The sequence below is a fragment of the Mirounga angustirostris genome, unplaced genomic scaffold (genome assembly GCF_029215605.1).
Source record: "Mirounga angustirostris isolate CCGP_5_RB_7025 unplaced genomic scaffold, mMirAng1.0.hap1 SCAF_3, whole genome shotgun sequence".
NCBI classification, from domain to species: Eukaryota; Metazoa; Chordata; class Mammalia; order Carnivora; family Phocidae; genus Mirounga; species Mirounga angustirostris.
This window is the reverse complement of record NW_026991711.1, coordinates 50,966,435-50,984,997: the sequence shown is the minus strand read 5'-3', so window position 1 is coordinate 50,984,997 and position 18,563 is coordinate 50,966,435. Positions and strand designations below refer to the sequence as shown.

At 42.8% G+C, this 18,563-nt stretch overlaps 1 long non-coding RNA gene across 1 annotated transcript in view; it reads left to right on the top strand.

Moving 5' to 3' along the window:
- The first annotated feature begins 1,441 nt into the window (after positions 1-1,441).
- LOC135363745 (uncharacterized) overlaps positions 1,442-18,563 on the top strand; it is a 65,137-nt gene continuing 48,015 nt past the window's right edge. The window contains exon 1 of the long non-coding RNA XR_010409801.1: positions 1,442-1,950. This is a non-coding gene — a long non-coding RNA (uncharacterized LOC135363745). The remainder of the gene's footprint in view (positions 1,951-18,563) is intronic.

The window sequence follows — 18,563 nt, the reverse complement described above, 5'->3', positions numbered from 1 at the left end:
TCCTTCTTTTTTGGTTCTGTCCATTTGTGGAATATGACAACTGGCATGATGGAGAAAGTGAGGGGCTAGGAGTCAAGTAGCTGCTCTGAGTCCTGGCTTTGCATTGTGTTGTATGACCAGGAAACCTCCTGTATGTGGATCTGATTCCCTCATCTAGAAAACAAAGGGGTTGGGCAAAATCTATCTGGTCCCACACCATTCTAAAATTCTGTGCTTGTCTTTATAAAGGTAAGCAAGCAAACCAAACAAAACCCCAATTACCTCCCCGAACAAACATACCCTCAAATCCACATCCAGTAGGGATGGCATTTGTGATTTGGGTGTTGGCATTCAGGAATGTGGTTGTAAGATTCTAATATGCTTGCTGCTAAAATTTTGTCAGAAAATTTGAAGCAATGCATGCTGGTAGACTTTAATCCCTGAAAGTCCTCTAAGCAATATTTCTAATATACATTTTGTCAAAGACTTGATGCTCTCTGCTTAGGTATTTCTAACAAGCGCTCTCCCCAAACAAATCTCTTTGAAAATGCATTAGATAACACAGTTCCTTCAATTCCATATCTTCCTTTCTGTCTAAACTGAAAAAGCCAGTTCACATTATTAATGACAAGTCATTTTGCAGAGTGCCCGGGTTAATAGAAGAGATAACTGGCAAAATATAAATGTGTAATACTAACATGCTGCAGATAAAACAGAGGTCTAATGCTGAATGCATAATGTGGAGGAAGGAAGAAGTTCCTGGCTGGTACCGAATTCCTGCTGAGGGAACCGGAAAGCCATGGTCACCAGCTGGTCTGTTGGTTTCCCAACTTGCTACTTGAACCCCACTCCTAGGATTTCAGGGCTTAAAAAGGGTCCTTAGGGAATTTTGAGAATGAGGAAACTAAGCCCAGTCAGGTGGGATGACTCACCTAAAGAAACACTACCAGTGTCCTCAGGGAACTGTGCTGGCTGCCATTTTAAGACTTTGCCCGTGATTCTGCCTATCCAGGTGCCTCCCTGGTCTTTCCCACATCAGCCCAGCCTAGGGAGAGAGAGAGCAGCGCCTTAACAAATTAAATTCAGAGCACAGTGGATTCAAATTCCAGCCTCATTGGCTCTCTATTTGTGTGGCTTTAGGAAAGTCACCTCACTTCGCCTACACCTCAGTCTCCCCCACTGTCAGATGAGTGTTCATACAGGTAAAGCCCTTTGTACTCCAGTGAGTGTTCAGAAAAGTTAGTGATTTTCATCAATATTCTGTGATCTGTAAGTTTGTTTTTGTTTATGCAATCTCTATCTGGAAGCAGAGGATAGGACTGGAGGACCTCTTGACATCATATCTGGCTTAAGAATTGTGTGTTTTCTTGATAGTCCTCAAGTTCAGTATCAGAAGGAATGTGGTAGTTGGCTCTTCTCTGTCCGTTGAACTTCAAGACAAGAGGGAAGGCACATAAATGGTAGCTGAGGTCACTGGAGTGTGCTCTGATTTGGCTGTTTGTGTCTGGCCCCCCACATTCATATGTTGAAATCCTAATGCCCATTGTGTTGGTATTTGGAGGTGGGGCCTCTGGGAGGTGCTTCAGTCACAGGGTGGAGCCCTCATGCTCATATAAAAGAGATCCCAGAGAACTTTCTCCCCATTTCTGCCATATGAGGACAGAGAGAGGAGTCAGCCTGTCTGCAGTCCGGAAGAGAGCCTTCACCAGACTTTGAATCTGCCAGCACCATGATCTTGAACTCCCGAACCTCCAGAACTGTGAGAAGTAAATGTTTGCTGTTTGTAAGCGCACCCAGCCTATGGTATCTTGTTACAGCAGTCCGAATGGCCTAAGACAGGGTGGATTCCTTAACTCCAAGAGTGTGGAATCTCCTTCAGTGGTAATTTGAAACAGAACAGTGTCCATCTCACGTGAAGGACACAGAGGACAAGAGCTACCCTAAGGGACACCTCCTAGCCTTTCAACTGTGGTAAGTCTGGGCCTCCCACAGCAAAGTTTAATGAGTTGTTCTCATTTTATAAATATTAAATAAATTTAATTCTCCAGGTCCCAGTAAGGAAGGTCCCATTATCCTCCATGAGGATAATGAGAAAATTAAAAACAGAATTTGAGCTGGATGAACTGTGTTGAAGAGCTGGGACTTTGTAGTCAAATATGCATGTATGTGTGCTTTCCAGCTGCATGACCTTGGGCAGGTGACCTCATCTCCTGAAACCTCAGTTTCTGCATCTATAAAATGGGAGAAATGTCATTTCCTTCCTTACAGGGGTGCACTGAGAATTGATGAGGCAAAACATACACTGCCTGGCATGTAGTAAGGAATGCTAGTTACTATTATGGCTAATTTTTAAAAGTGGTTTTAAAAAGCTAATGCCTCTTTTAGTTACCATCTTTATTTTTTTAAAAAATTTTATTTATTTATTTGTCAGAGAGAGAGAGCACAAGCAGGGGGATCGGCAGGCAGAGTGAGAAACAGGCCCCCCGCTGAGCAAGGAACCCGATGTGGGACTCGATCCCAGGACCTGGGATCATGACCTGGGTGGAAGGCAGACGCTTAACTGACTGAGCCACCCAGGCGTCACTAGTTATAATCTTTAGATGTCAAAAATATTTAAAAGTGTCTCAGGATAAATGTTCAAGGAGAAAGGATTTTTGTCTTTTATTTTTCCATTAATCCTCCCATCATTTAAACAGTAAACAGGTGAGGGGGCAGGCATCCTTTCTCATTTCACAGGGATTTTTTGAATGGAAAGTTCTGGAGCTGGCTCTGGGAGAAAAATCTAGTGTGTCTAAACAACACAAACTATTTGGAAAAACAAACAAAGCTGATCGATCTGAGTTGATTGTTTTTAGAAATAACAAATTGGGGCACCTGGGTGGCTTAGTCAGTTAAGTGGCTGGCTCTTGACCTCAGCTTAGGTCTTAAACTCAGGGTCCTGAGTTCAAGTCCCGAGCTGGGCTTTATGCTTGGTGTGGAGCCTACCTAAAAAAAAAGAAAAAGAAAGAGCAAATTGGCTAAATCAACTACTCCCTCCCTTCTTCCACCAGCCAGTTTTTGGGTAGAAATAGCCTCATTATGAAATCTGACCAACGGTTGATTCTGGATAATTCAATCTCCGGGTAAAAACAATCTGGAATGTTTTGTGAAAGACCTTGAAAGATTTCTGAGCAGGAAATGGAAGCCTGAAGAGACAGAGAGTGAATAAATTCAGGTTTTTAGTTTCTGGTGACTATGATTCACACCCAGCAACAAACTGATTGCTGTCCTCTGATACCCATCCTCCCCCCTCACGTGATGAGTTGGAGTCACTCTACTCTCTGTCTGGAAGGATCACTGGAAGAAACCACAGAGATTAAGAGCGGACCATACCCTCATTTGGTAGATGAAGAAATCAAGATCTAATGAGTTTGTATGACAAGTGTCTATTACTCTTTGGTATTTTCCTCTTGATCTCAAGACAGTGCTCCATTGTCTTCAAGCAAGAGCCATTGGAGGGGTATTTCCAACCATTTTCTAGTTTCCATGTTATTCACAAAACAGAAAGGTGTCTATTCAAAATGTCAAAGTGCCAACTCTTTAGATCTGGGTGCATTGGTCTGTTTCCCTGGCAGAGGGTGGGGAGGAGGCAGGGCATCTGGGATTGGGGGTTGGTGGGTGAGTTGGGGGGAGAGGATGTCATGGGCAGGGCGAAGAAGACCTTCACTGCCACCTTGTGGTCACCTGGAGCCACAGAGGGTCATAGCTCTGGAGATCTGGTCTGTAGCTTCTTTCTTCTGCTAGCCTGAGATCTGTATCATTTCGGACAGCATTGCTTCCATGGAACTTCTGTTATCATTTTTCATTCCAGTGCATTTTTACTTTCTTTAGCCCCAGGAAAAGGGAAGTTGTTGAGAGCTAGCAAAATTCTATACTCTGGAAAAATATCTGCAGAGAGGAAGAAGTCAGGATCTAGGGAAGGGTTTTTATTATTATTATTATTTTTTAAAGATTTTATTTATCTATTTGACAGAGAGAGATACAGTGAGAGAGAGAGAGCACAAGCAGGGGGAGTGGGAGAGGGAGAAGCAGACTCCCTGCTGAGCAGGGAGCCCGATGCGGGTCTTGATTCCAGGACCCTGGGATCACGACCTGAGCGGAAGGCAGATGCTCAATGACTGAGCCACCCAGGTGCCCCGGGAAGGGCTTTTAAAGATGAAATGTTGGGGCACCTGGGTGGCTCAGTCGTTAAGCGTCTGCCTTTGGCTCAGGTCATGATCCCAGGGTCCTGGGATCGAGTCCCACATCGGGTTCCCTCCTCGGCGAGAAGCCTGCTCTCCCTCTCCCACTCCCGCTGCTTGTGTTCCTGCTCTCGCTATCTCTGTCTCTGTCAAATAAATAAATAAAATCATTAAAAAAAAAAAGATGAAATGTTGGAGATCCTTGTTTCATCTTGCTGTAGCATCTCTCTTACAAGAGCAGAGATTTATGGGGCAAAAGTCAGGCCCAGAGTTGGCATCTGTCATTGTCATCCCCTGGTCAACTGGGGAAGTCTGGACAGATGAAGATTCATTTATCTCATTTAGTGCCCTGGATTGCAGTCCAAATTAGTTCTCCCATCACATTCTGAGAGTCTCAGATTCAATATTGTCAGTTGAAATACTAACGATATTTTTCAGTGCAAAAAAAAAAATGACTTTCAAGGCATGTATTATGGAAAGGATTATAATAAATTAAATGCCTAAACTGGCAGAGTGCAAACAATTTTGACTCAGATCTAAATGTTTGCACTGGCTGTTTAAACATTTAATTTGTTAGAATGGAAGTACCACCACAGAATGAGCATGTTAATTAAACTCGGGCTTCAGGAACGTGAATCATCCCACGTACACAGAGCGTGACAAACCCGGACAGCAAGAGCCAATGTGCGTTGATTTCTCATTCTCCAAATGAACACTTTCCATCTTTAAACCCTGCAGACATCAGTGATTTTTAATGAATTGTTCTGTCTTTCTGAGGTGACTTTTAGATTATGCTGTAAGATATTGTTAGTCCGGGAAACAACTTTGCTAATTAAGTTTCAGGGATGTTATCACCCATAGATAATTGATTAAAGTGGTTACATGCATGATCTGTGGTGTGACTTAACATTAAGAAATAGAAAAATGTAAAGACTAGGAGCTACAAAAACAAAACCTCTAAAGACCAGCTTATCAAAAACAAATAATGTTCATCAATATCATCACCAACATCATCAAAACCATTATCTTCACCAACATCACCACCGTCATCCCCATCACATCTTTTGAGGCAGTGGAATATCTCAGCTGAAATTTTCTTTTCTTTTTAAAGATTTTATTTATTTATTTGAGAGAGAGAGGGAGAGAGAGAGAGCACACATGAGCAGCCAGGGCAGAGGGAGAGGGAGAGATAATCTCAAGCAGACTCCGCACTGAGTGCAGAGCCCAATGGGGACTCGATTGCACAACCCTGAGATCATGCCCTGAGGTGAAACCAAGAGTTGGACACTTAATGACTGAGCCACCCAGGCACCCCCTGCTGAAATTTTCTTGTCTGGCCCTGTTTCTGCCACAGATTGGTCACATGATGTTGTTTAAGGCTCTTATCTTCTCTAAACTTCAGGTACCTCATTTGTAAAATGAGGGATTTTTTTTTTTAACTTTAAAGATTTGTTTTTATTTATTTTAGAGGTGGGGAGGGGCAGAGGGAGAGAGAGTCTTAAGCACACTCTGTGCTGAGCGCGTAGCCCCACGTGGGGCTCCACAGGGGCCGAGATCATGACGTGAGCAGAAACCAGGGTCCAATGCTCAACGGACTGCACCACCCAGGTGCCCTGAGGGTGTTTGTATTAGACTAAGACTGAGGTGTTTAACAAAGAGCACTCCAAATCCAGTGACTTAAATAACATAGTTCATTTCTTCAGTAGACATAACTGAGTTATTTCAGGCCAGCAGGGAGCTCTTGACTACTTACTTGAAAACCCTTGGCAGCTCCCCATTGCCTGCAGACCCAACTTCAAGGTCCTTTACAATCTGATCCCAACTCCTACTTCCAGCCTACCCACGCTTTGTCCTTCTACTTCTGCCTGTGTCTTTGCCATGCTGTTCCCTCTGTTTGGAATGCCCTCCTGCTCTTCTATTGATGTTTTATTCATTCATGGTCTAACCCATATGCTGCTTCCTTTATGAAGCCTTATAATTTCCCTCCTCTGGTCCTTGACATCCTGTTACAACATTCATTTTTTCTTCCTCTGCCTTCTGATATCTTTACCTCTTTTGTAGTGTTGAATGCCATTAGCCTTCTAATTTAGTTATTTATGCAAAGGGACTTTATATTCCTAGAGGCAACCGATTACATATTATTTATCTTTCTTTCTCATCTTCTCTCTCCTTCCTTGCCTTGCCTGATTTCCAGCATTGTTCCTTGCCCAATAAATGTATGTTGAACTGAATGAAATAAAAAGTAGTTACAGATAGGAAAACTCAGTCATCAAAATAGCAACCATTTGCTAACTCAAGGGGCCAATTAGGCAATGGGCTGTTTATTGGAAAATTCTAGATGTGGATCAAAACAGTTCCAATTAGATTCACATCCTATGCGAGACCAAGAATAGCATACAGAAATACTCCTTGGGCCCTACATCCATGTGGAATAGTGTTCCACTCATGTTTATTAGGAAGAACACTCTTCCTGAATCCGCATGATTTTTTCTGAGAACTTTGTCCATGAGCCATGTGAAAATTTTCTTTTGAATTTGTATATGCACATAGACGCTGTATAACATATACGTTAAGTCTATCTCCACTGGTGGAATTTCTACCTCCATTCTACCCAATGGCTATGTCAGAATCCATGAATTAATTGCCTGAGGGAGTTTCATCTCAAACAGGAACGCGGCTCAGGGAATCAAGGGCAGGGAACTCAGAGCTTTGAGCCCTGCCATGGTTTTGCTGTGCAGTTGGGCAAACGCCCCTCCCTCGCTCAAACCTCAGTCTTCTCATTTGTAGATGAGGCAGCTACGACGCCCCCCTGCTCACAGGGCTGTTTGCACAGATGATGGCAGCTCATTAGAGGAGCGCTTTGAAGAGATCATATGGAATCCTGTCGGGTACTGTGGGGAGGCTAACCTCCAGGCTTATGAAAATGGATATTAAAACCATGCATCTGCTTGTTCCAGTCACTGAGTGCACATGAACAGTCCCTTAGTTGTATTTATAACACTGCCGTTTTTTTCCGAAGAAAGAAATTAGTTTTTTCAAATTTTTACAAACGCAACCACGAGTTAGTCTGCTTGAATGAATTTCAAATCATAATTTAGATAGTGTCAGGATGGCCATAAAACTTATGAAATAGAGCAGGGGTGGGGAAAGAAGAGAAAGCAGGAGGGAGAGATGCAGACAGCTCTGCCTTTCTGCTTGGCAATTTTCTTTTTCTTTTTTTTTCCCCCTCTATGCCCTTCAATCCCCTAGAACATGTAAACCTTTCTGCTCCTCTTCGTTTAAATGAATCTGGCCAGGTGGCATTAATGCTTGTAAAGGTAAATGGAAACTGCAGAGATGGATGTAGTCTGTCATCTCATTCAGGGTTTTTCAATTCTTTGTAACTGTCATCTTACATCTCACCTATGATTGGAACCAACCTAGCTCAAGATGGTGAAGTTGAAGACATCAGAGTGTGTGCCCTCACCTTCCCCTTCTGCCCTTGTTTTTCCACTTGATTCATTTATCCCTCAGGAGTTACATGCCAGGTCCTCCTCTGGTATAGTCCTATGTACAGCGAAGACTCAAATACGAATGGGGCCAGTCTCTGCTTATAAGAAACCCACTGTGTTGTGGATGTGCTACCAGTTTTCAGGGCGACAAGGCTTATACCCACAAACGAATCTGTACGGGTGCATTTTTAAGAGCAGGAGGAGTTTGGGGGAGGGCAAAAGACCCTTCTGAGACAGGGGTTGTCTCAGGAATCATATGGCAGAGCTTACGTTGCTTGTGCATGACAGGACCTTATTGTAAGAAAGAATTTTAGGGCTCCTGGGTGCCCTAAACATCTAACTTTGGCTCAGGTCACGATCTCAGGGTCCTGGGACCAAACCCCAGGTCGGGCTCTCCCCGCAGCAGAGAGTCTGCTTGTCCCTCTCCCTCTCCTGCCCCTCTCTCCTGCTCGTGCTCTGTCTCTCTCTCAAATAAATAAATAAGTAAATCTTTTTTTTTTTTTAAAAGAAGGAATTTTGTCATCTCCATATGATCACTGGGAGGCCTTTGGAATGAGGTTAAATAGCCCCTGCATCAACACACACACACACACACATACACACACACACAGGAGGTGAGGAATAACAATCGTTTTACACTTGTCTTCATTAGGGACCATTTGGTCACAATTTGCTCAGGCTGGCTTAGGCAAAAATGAAAATTTGTCTCCTAGAATACAGGAGTAGAGATGGCAACAGGGATCCCAGGAGGCTGAGTCCAGGAACTGAAAAGCCACCAGGAGCTGTGTCAGCTACCCTGTGGGGCCTCAGGGTCTCTGCTTTCCTTTGTCAGCTTGATGGACTTTTCTTTGCTTGGCTGACTGTTTTTCTTAGGTCACATAGGCACGAAGCATATCTGCCTCTCCTCTGACTATCAAAAGTCCCAGGGTCCCAATGCCAAATTCCCCCGAGAAATGACTCTGATTGATCATTAGATTGGCCTAACAAAGGACTCACTTAATTCAGTCAACACCTGAAATGACAGAATTACATGGCCATAACACAAGATGGCCATTTGCTTGCTTGGAGATAATATAGATAGCTTTTGGTATTCTTGGGTCCTGAGAGCGGAGAGATCTGGGTTTGGAGCTTGTCTTTGGGACTTACTAGCTGTATAACTGTGGGTAAGTTATGAGATTACCCATCTCCCCCATCTTAGCCTTCATCTCTGGGTCACAGAAAGTTTTTATAAGAATTAGTGTATGAATTAGTGTATATTAAATGAGGAAATGCATATAAAGTAACTAGCATAATACCTGACACTCACAGCACATAATAAAACAAAAAAGTTTGTTCACATATCCCTTGGATATAAATCAAATTCTGGCAAACTGGTTCCTTTTGGGTGTTCCTTGGGGTGTTCAACATATAAGCAAATTGTATAAGGAATACTTCGGAGCACATAGGGGAGTGGATCAATCAGAACGTAAGAGGCTACTTTTCTTTCTCTCCAATTTTCTCAATTCAGTGACACCAGAAATGGAAAGGAATTCCTCAAATGGATGGCATTGGAAAGAGCCAAGAAAACCATAGTCCTAAACCCCCCCAGAAGAAAACAACTGTAGTGTTAGAGAAGAAGGAGGGAAACTCTGAGCTCAGCTTCAGCAAAGTTAAGGAGCAGGAAGAGGGTCCTGCGGTAGTTGTGAGGAACTCAGTTGAGAGCTGCACTCAGATGGGAGGGTCTAGTTGCCATTCTCCCTAACCTCTTGCCGAAAAGCAAGTGTGGCTAAAAGGCAGAGGAGGGGAAGGTGCATTGCGGGGGAAGGTCTCTCGGGTGATCGGAGCATCTGGGAGTGAAATAACCAAGGTGACCTTGAGGGAGTTCCAGACTTCATAAGAGATACAAAGTAGAGAGAAGAAGGAAAGACCTTCTTCCAGGAGGGAAATCACTGAAATTCTTCATTGCTAGAGTAGAGTCCCCTTTACTTTGGCAGTTGGGGTGAGGTCCGCAGCTGCCTTCTGCCCCACGCCCTAGCTTCTCTGCTGGGATGGCCCCCTCACAAAGAACCCTTGCAGGAGAAATATCTTTTGGGGAAACCAGTCAACACAATTGCAGAAGGAAGATTTGTCAGCTACTCACACTGATCACAGTATGAAGGGGCAACCAACGAGTATCAGACACTTGAGGAGAACAACAGCATGAAAGAGAAGCACGAAGATTAGCTAGAAGAGCTGCTGATCTTGGAGGAAAGAGGGACAACTCGGGAAACAGAAGTTTGGAAAAAAAACTGCGAGGGAGGTGTGCACTCATTAAAACAATAACAGAAATAGGCTGCTCTGAAAAAGAAAGACTCAGAGAGCAAGGAATAGTTCCAGGAAGTTAAAAATATGAAATGGAAAATTCAATACAGGGACTGAGCAATAGAAGAGTCCACATTAGTGACGTGGAAGATAAGGCTCAGGAAATCTATCTGAATTCAGAACAAAAAAATACACAGAGATGAAAAATACAGGAAAAAGTGAAAAGACAAGAAGCATCAATCCAGGAAGGCCCCAAATACCAACTGGATAGGAATTCCAGAGTCAGAGAACATGGGACAAAGGAAAGAAGGAAATCATGGAGGAAATAGTTCTTTACACTAAAGAGAGACAAGAATTGTCTGTTTTAAAGTAGTCATTGGAAACCACTGGAACTAATGTAAAAAGACCCACACCAGAAAATCCTGTGAAATGAACAAATTCCAAGGGTAAGAGAAAAATCTGGAAAGCTTCCAGAAAAAGCAAAATCTTATCTACTATTGTGGACAATGGTAGTTATAGTTTTGCCTTTCTTGTTTGTTTTTCCTTCTCTCCATGCCATTCAGAGGGGACTGGGAAGTACAGGATCGACCCACAAGCCCAACCCAGGCCACAGGGGGAGTGTGGTTGATTAGCTCAGGATGGGCAGAGGACCCAAAAGGGCTCACTCAGAGTCCTCTCCAGGGTTTTCTCATGTGTTCATGAGGAAGTGGGTCTCTCTCTCTTGGGTTATGTAGCTGCAGGAATGTCGGCTGTAGCCAGGTATAGTTATTTTCTTGCATAAAGCAAGCTTGTCACAGTAGGAAGAATGAGCCTAACATATAGAAACACAGACACACAGAGCCATAGGCCATGGAAAAGAACCTGATGACTCTGTTTGGACCATTGGATTCAGCCATGCTTGAGGCCAGCTCCACCTCTGGGCTTCCCAGGTGTGAGCTGATAAATTCCCTGCTTTGCTGAAGCTGGTTTGAGTTGGGTTTCTGTAACATGCACCTGCCAAGGAATGAAAGTCAGACTGGCATCAGACTTCTCACTAGGTAGACAGGTGCTAGAAGACCTTCCAAGTTCTGGGGGAAAATAATTTTGGATCTAGAATTTTCTATTCATTCAAACTAGCATTCTAGTGTGAGGACATGTAGTGATTCAGGGGGTTTTCCATTCACAAAACATCTCCGAAAGAATTCCTCAGGAACATATTATAGCAAAAGGAAAAATGGATGTGAGAAGTAGGAAGGTGGAATATGGAAAATAATGTTGAGCAAAGTCTTCAGTAAAAGTTATAATTAACCCAAATAAATACTGATCCATAATAAAAATATCCACAATAGCCGACAACTACAATTGTGAATTACTGTGTCACGGTTCGGAAATGCTGTTAGTGCCCTAAGAATCTTACAGTGTTAGGAAGAAGCTGAGATACTAACTCTAGGCTTTGATGGAAGAATTTAATTGTCGAAAATTAAAGGCAGCCTCTAGAAAAATAGAAATAAGATGTGTAATTTCCAGACCCTTAAAGGGGAAAACAAAATCCCAATCTGATACAAGGCAAGTTTGGAGAAAAATAAATGGCAAAGACACATGAAAATAGAAAGCATAAAACAAGCTGACAGGAATACATCAGAACACAAGAGGGACCCAGAAGCAGGACCAGAAGAAGTGTGTTAGTTGGTTACGTACATGCTGCTGGAATATGAGCGTCATGAAGGTAGGGATCCATGTTGGTTTTGTTCCCTGCTGAACCCTCAGTAACTATGTACTGAATGAATGAATGGATAGATATTCTAAGATCTGATTTAAAAACTTCTGTTTAAAACCCAGATCTAGGGATGCCTGGGTATCTCAGTCGGTTAAGCGTCTGCCTTCGGCTCAGGTCATGATCCCAGGGTCCTGGGATCGAGTCCCCTATCGGGCACCCTGCTCGTCAGGGAGCCTGCTTCTCCCGCTCCCTCTGCAGCTCCCTCTGCTTGTGGTCTCTCTGTCAAATAAATAAAATCTTAAATAAATAAATAAAACCCAGATCTAAATCAAACCAACAATCCACACACACCGCATGCACACATACAGAGTTTGTAAATAAGGGACGGGGAAACTCTTCCCCAGGAAGAGGCTGACAAAAAAGAGCAAGTACAGTAATATTAGTATCAGATAAAAAAAAAAAAAAAAACCACACACACAACCAAAACTCAAGGCCAAATGCATTAAATGGAATCAAGGGCAATATTTTATACGACCTTCTAGACAGGAGGGGCAAGCCAATCAAATGAACTGATAAGGGAGGTCAGCAAGGTGACCAGATACAAAACCAACCCACACAAATGAATAGCTTGTCTAAATCCCAGTAATAATCAATTAGAAAATAAAAAGTGTAAAAAATCTGAATCACACTTACAGTGGCAACAAACTCGACAAAATACTGAGAATACTTATATAATAAGCAGAATAAGAAATGGGCAAGACTGTTAATGAAAAGGAACCTCCGAAATGATACTGAGAACATCATAAAACAAAACAGACTGTGAACAAAAAGGGAAATGCACTTCCTAAGCCCAACAACTCAACATTGTAAAGATGATAACGATTCTCCCCCAGTCAGTCTGCAAGTTCAGTGCAATCCAGATAAAAACACCATGAACTTGGGAAGAAGAAAGCATGAGAATAAGAAACACTTTAAGAAGTAAAAGAGGAAAAGCTTGTTCTGCTAGATATCAAAATATGATCCCAAAGTGTCATAATTACAAGTGCAGTGTTGGTGCAAAACCTGACATTAGTAACACAGAATCCAGAATCCAGGGACAGACGAGTGTGCCTGTGATAAAGACAGCTTTTCAGTTGTTGAGGAAACGGTGTTAAGAGGTGTTGAGAGGTGGGTGCCTGTGTGATGCAGTCGATTGAGTCTGACTCTTGATTTGGGCTGGGATCATGAATTCAGGGTCGAGAAATCGAGCCCCACCTGGGGCTACCCACTCAGCGGGTAGCCTGCTTAAGATCCTCCCCTCTGCCCCTCTGCCCCCTCCTGCTAAAAATAAAGAAATAAATAAAAAATAAAATAAATAAAGGGTGTTGAGAAAATTACCTATTCCTTCTGAAAAATAGTATTAGATTTCGGTCTTACGCTATCACAAAAGTGTGGTGACAAGCACTGGGTGTTATGCGCAACTGACGAATCGTCAAAAGCTAATGATGTGCTATATGCCGGCTAAAAGAACATAATGATAAAAAAATAATAAACGATAAAAAAAACTAATCATGAAGTCTAAATGTAAAACATTGAAAGAAAATATAATTTAAAAAATCACGTTGGGGGCATCTGGGTGGCCCAGTCGTTGGGCGTCTGCCTTCGGCTCAGGTCATGATCCCAGGGTCCTGGGATCGAGTCCCACATCGGGCTCCCTCCTAGGGGGGAAGTCTGCTTCTCCCTCTCCCACTCCCCCTGCTTGTGTTCCCTCTCTCGCTGTCTCTCTCTCTCTCTGTCAAAAAATAAATAAAATCTAAAAAAAAAAAAAATCACGTTGAAATGGAGAAGGCCTTCTATGTCAGAATAGACCAAAAAGTCAGAAAACACTAATGGCTTTGACTATCTTGAAAAAACAAAACAAAACAAACACCCCAAACAAGCTTGGCTGTGGCAGGAAATGTTGGCAAGATATAAATACACAAAAGATTAATGTACATAATATTTAAAGAATTTGTAAGTCAACAGACAGTTCCATAGAAAAATGGACAAGGAATATGAATAGGCAATTCACAATAGAAATTAGAAATAGAAAATATAAAAGATCACTATGCATGTGAAAAATACCCAACTTCTTTTTTTTTGAAGAGGTGTGGGGAGGGAGGGGCAGAGGGAGAGAGAGAATCTCAAGTGGGTTCCATGCCCAGTGTGGAGACCAATGTGGGGGGGAGGGGCTCAATCTCACGACCCTGAGATCATCACCTGAGCTGGAATCAAGAGTCGGAAGCCTAACCGACCGAGCCACCTAGGCACCCCTCACATTATTAATAATAGGGAAATGCAAATAAAATAAGAACATGCTGTCAATTTTTACCCATAAGGTTGACAGTAATAAAAAAACAAAGAGAAACCATTTGGTAATGGCACATGGAAGTTTTTGGCTGCAAGTAACAGAAAGACATGACTTAAACTGCCTTACAGAGTGAGCAGATTTGTACCTGAAATGACCAAAGTCTCTATAGAGGCATAGCCAGCCCCACATGTGGTGACTTCAGTGGCTTGTAATGACAGTGGGGACCCAGGCTCCTTCTCTCTTTGCTCTGCCAAACTTTACCCTCAGGTTGTCCCTCTTATGATGGCAAAAGTGTTGGGGGCTTTCAGATATCACATCTGGTCCTGAGACATTCCAAAGGAAGAGGGAATCTTCTTTTTCTTGTGACCCTTTTAGGAGGGAGGAAGCTTTTCCGGAAGTTCCCTCAGGCAGATTTCTCTTCAAGTTTCAGGAGCCTGGAACTGGGTCCCATGCCGTCCCTGAACCCGTCCCTGAACCGGTCCCTGGAGAGGGCCTTGGCCTTATCCTTATCATCTGGGAAGTCAGCTACATGACCTCCCTAAAGAGGGCATGGGGAAATTGCTACACTCAGTGTTGGTGGAAGAATAAATTGGTGTAGCCTATTGATAGCTTTCTTTAAAAAAAAAAAACAAAACTCCCCTTTCTACTTTATTTATTTATTTTTTATTTTTAAATTTTTTTAACGTAAGCTCTATGCCCACTGTGTGGGACTTGAACTCACAACCCCAAGATCAAGAGTTACTAGTTCTACCAACTGAGCCAGCCTGGTGCCCCTATTGATATCTTTCAAAATGTAAAATTTGCACATCCTTTCAATCATCACTCCAAGGCATCTATGCTTCAGAAATATTGGCACTTGCGTAAGAGACATTTTCACAGATATTTACCTCAACAATGCTTATTTTAAAAATTGGATATTCTCTGAATATCCATCAGTAGTTAGTTTATTCGCACAATACCATACACAGCAGCAGTTTCAAAAAATCTCTAAGACATAAGTGAAAAAAATCAAGTTATAAAAATGCTACATTTATGTTATAAACACATGGACACATTACAACTATTTGCATACAAATGCATAGAAAAGAAACTCAAAAGATATATGCTTTACGTCTAAGATTCAGCGTGTGGAATATGTAGATTATTCTTTCTAAGTTTGGTTTGACTTGTTTTTCTTACACTAATGGCTTAGACAATAAAGACATTTATTTTTAATTTCTTTCAAAAATGTGAATTTTTAATAATTTTTAAATAAATTGACCTTATTTTTCCAGTTTACAATGCTAACAGCAATATCTTAGTAATCTAGCTTCATTACAAGCTTATTAGCAGTGTGTACTTAAAAATTTATTTTTTTTATTTATAGTTGACACACAATGTTGCACATTAGTTTCAGGTGTACAGCATAGTGATTGGCCAAGTCTATACATTATGCTGTGCTCACCACCACTGTAACCACAATCTGTCACCACACAATGCTAATATCATTGACCATATTCCCTATGCTGTGCCTTTATTTCCATGACTTATTCACTACCCAACTGGAAGCCTTTATCTCCCACTCCCCTTCACCCATTTTGTCTCTTTCCCTACCGTCCTCCCCTCTGGTAACCAGGCTTGTTGTCTTCATTTATTGGTCTGATTCTGCTGATAATAAAGACATTTATGGGGACGCCTGGGTGGCTCAGTCGGTTAAGCATCTGCCTTTAGCTCGGATCATGATCCTGGTGTCCTGGGATCAAGCCCCGCATCTGGCTCCCCGCTTAGCGGGAAGCCTGCTTCTCCCTCTCCCTCTGCCCCTGCCTCTGCTCCTGCTCTCTCTCTCTGTCTCAAAAAAAAAAAAAAAAGACATTTACTCATCTCACATAATTATGTCTGGAGGTAGGTAGTCTGGAGCAGGTATGGGTATCAAGTCAGCGATAACGAGAGCTTCAGCTCTTCTCTCTCCGCTCAGCTAGTCCCCATCATGTTGGCTTTTTGTTCTTAAGTTTATTGCAAAGGTTTCCAAACTTTCTCATAAACAATTCCTAACAACTTAGTCGCCATTTTAAAAAAATAATACACATACATTGAAAGAAGAATACTTTTATTTTATTGGTAAATAACTGCAGTTACTTACTAGTGAGATGTGTGCTCCTGATGGGCACTGCACAACTTCTCAAACCACTACCCTCAATCCCTATTTCCTGTTGATTTTTACACAGTACTTGTTTCTAAGTCACAGCAATTGCCCAAAACCTAGCTTCAGAAAGATAGGTGTCATCAAAAGGATTGCAGTGCAATCTTCTATGGAAACTGGGAACTGCCTTGATCTGGTAGTTTACACCATGTTTGACAGATGTTGGGTATCACTGTTGTTAGAAGTTTACCTTAAGGGCGACTGGGTGGCTCAGTTGGTTAAGCGACTGCCTTCGGCTCAGGCCATGATCCTGGAGTCCTGGGATCGAGTCCCACATCAGGCTCCCTGCTCAGCAGGGAGTCTGCTTCTCCCCCTGACCCTCCCCACTCTCATGCTCTCTCTATCTCATTCTCTCTCTCAAATAAATAAATAAAATCTTAAAAAAAAAAAAAGTTTACCTTAAGGGGCGCCTGGGTGGCTCAGTCGGTTAAGTGTCTGACTCTTGATTTGGGCTCAGGTTGAGATCTGGGGTTGTGGGATGGAGCCCCATGTTGGACTCTGCACTCAGTGGGGAGTCTGCTTGACATTCTCTCTCTCCTTCTGTCCCTCTTTTCTCTCTCTCTCTCTCTACCTCTCTAAAAAAAAAAAAGTTTACCTTGAAAATTTACCCCCATGATGCCTTTGTGAATTCACTGTGGCACTCCAGGGTGTGCAGGTTTATCATCTTGTGATTGCAAAACGGTTGCCTCAGCTCCGAATGTACTTCTCTACATGACAATGTTCATGGAAGGAAGGAAGTACTGGCTTTCTCATTACTTCCTTTTAAACATTTTCAAGTTTATTGAGATATAATTTCATATTATGAAATGTGCCTATTTTAAGTGTATGGCTAGATGAGTTTTGACAAATGGGTAGATACAGAACATTCCAGAACATTATGGAAATAAAATTATTTCCAGAAGCACTCCCAGCAGACTTTCACTTGTGTATCATTGGCCAATCCTGGGTCACCCTCATACACCCCACACAATTACTAGAAAGAAGAATGGGGTCATCCTGGAGCAATCCGTTCGGATCCTTTGCGGCTGGGGGCTGAGGTCCTTCCTGAAGCTTGTTGCCTCCCCAGATAAAATTGGAGTCCTACGAACACAGGAAAAAGGGAGGGATGGCTCTTGGGCATGTGCTCAACTGTGTCTGTCTCTTTACTTTATCTGAGTACTTTTACTACAGAGTATGGTGGTAGCATTATTTCTATATCACGATAAGAGCCTTTTCTCTGACATGAAGGTGCTTAAGCAGAGCCGTTGCTGATAGATACTCAACAATAGTCCTAGAAATAAGCCAAGAAGAGAAAAACGTATTAAAAAACCTTGACAGACAGAAAGATAATTGCTCTGGGGAATCTGATCTGAGGGCAGGTGTGTGATATGGAGAGATTTTTACCAACTGGCTGCCAGATGTGGGCCTGCCCTGAGCTGAGGCACAGCTGGTCTGCCCTACAGTAAATCAGATGTGGGAGGCAAGTACCATCTGGCACATAAACTTGGCAGAGCCTGGAAAGAGAAGTTAACTCACGTGTGAAGTTATTATGACTATGGATGCACATGATTGGTGCCCTGGCCCCCCGGCCCTTCGCTTCTGATCGGGGCTGGTACTCTTCAGCTCCCGAGGAGCTTCTCACTGAGCACTTCTCCCCTTGTTCACCCCTCCCTCCCTCATGTTCTTTTCCTCCAAGTTTCTCTCCTTTACTTGCTAGGCTTCTGAAATTCAGGGACTACATCTTACCTATTTTTGTTCTCGATCCCTGCTCCGAGCATCCTGCCTAGGACAAAATAGGTGCTCAATAAGTCGTGAAAAGGTCTTTGCCACAGGTAAGGACAGTACCAGTGATGTGGTACCAGGAATGTTTCCACCTTGCATTTTTTGTGCCTATTTCCAGATAGCTATTGATTGGTGACATGTAAGGACTCCAGCAAATGCATCCTTAGTGCGGATTTCAGTTTGTAAACCTTGCCCTAAGATATCCTGTTATTCCTAACTCTCCATTATCAACAACTAAGAATCATAAACTGTTAGGATTGGAAGGCACTGCCGAGGGGAGCATTTTCCAGATAAGAAGCCCAGAGAGTTGAAAGACTTGCTCAAGGCCATTCTGATGGTTGGTGGCAGAGTAGAAGAGTCGTTTAAAACCCACGTTATTGGGCGCCTGGGTGGCTCAGTCATTAAGCGTCTGCCTTCGGCTCAGGTCATGATCCCAGGGTCCTGGGATCGAGCCCCACATTGGACTCTCTGCTCAGCAGGAGCCTGCTTCTCCCTCTCCCTCTACCTGCCACTCCGCCCGCTTGTGCTCTCTCTCTCTGTCAAATAAATAAATAAATCTTAAAAAAATAAATAAATAAAACCCACGTTATTCCTGCAAGGGTTTAAGCCAGTTTCCGAGGTCAACTAA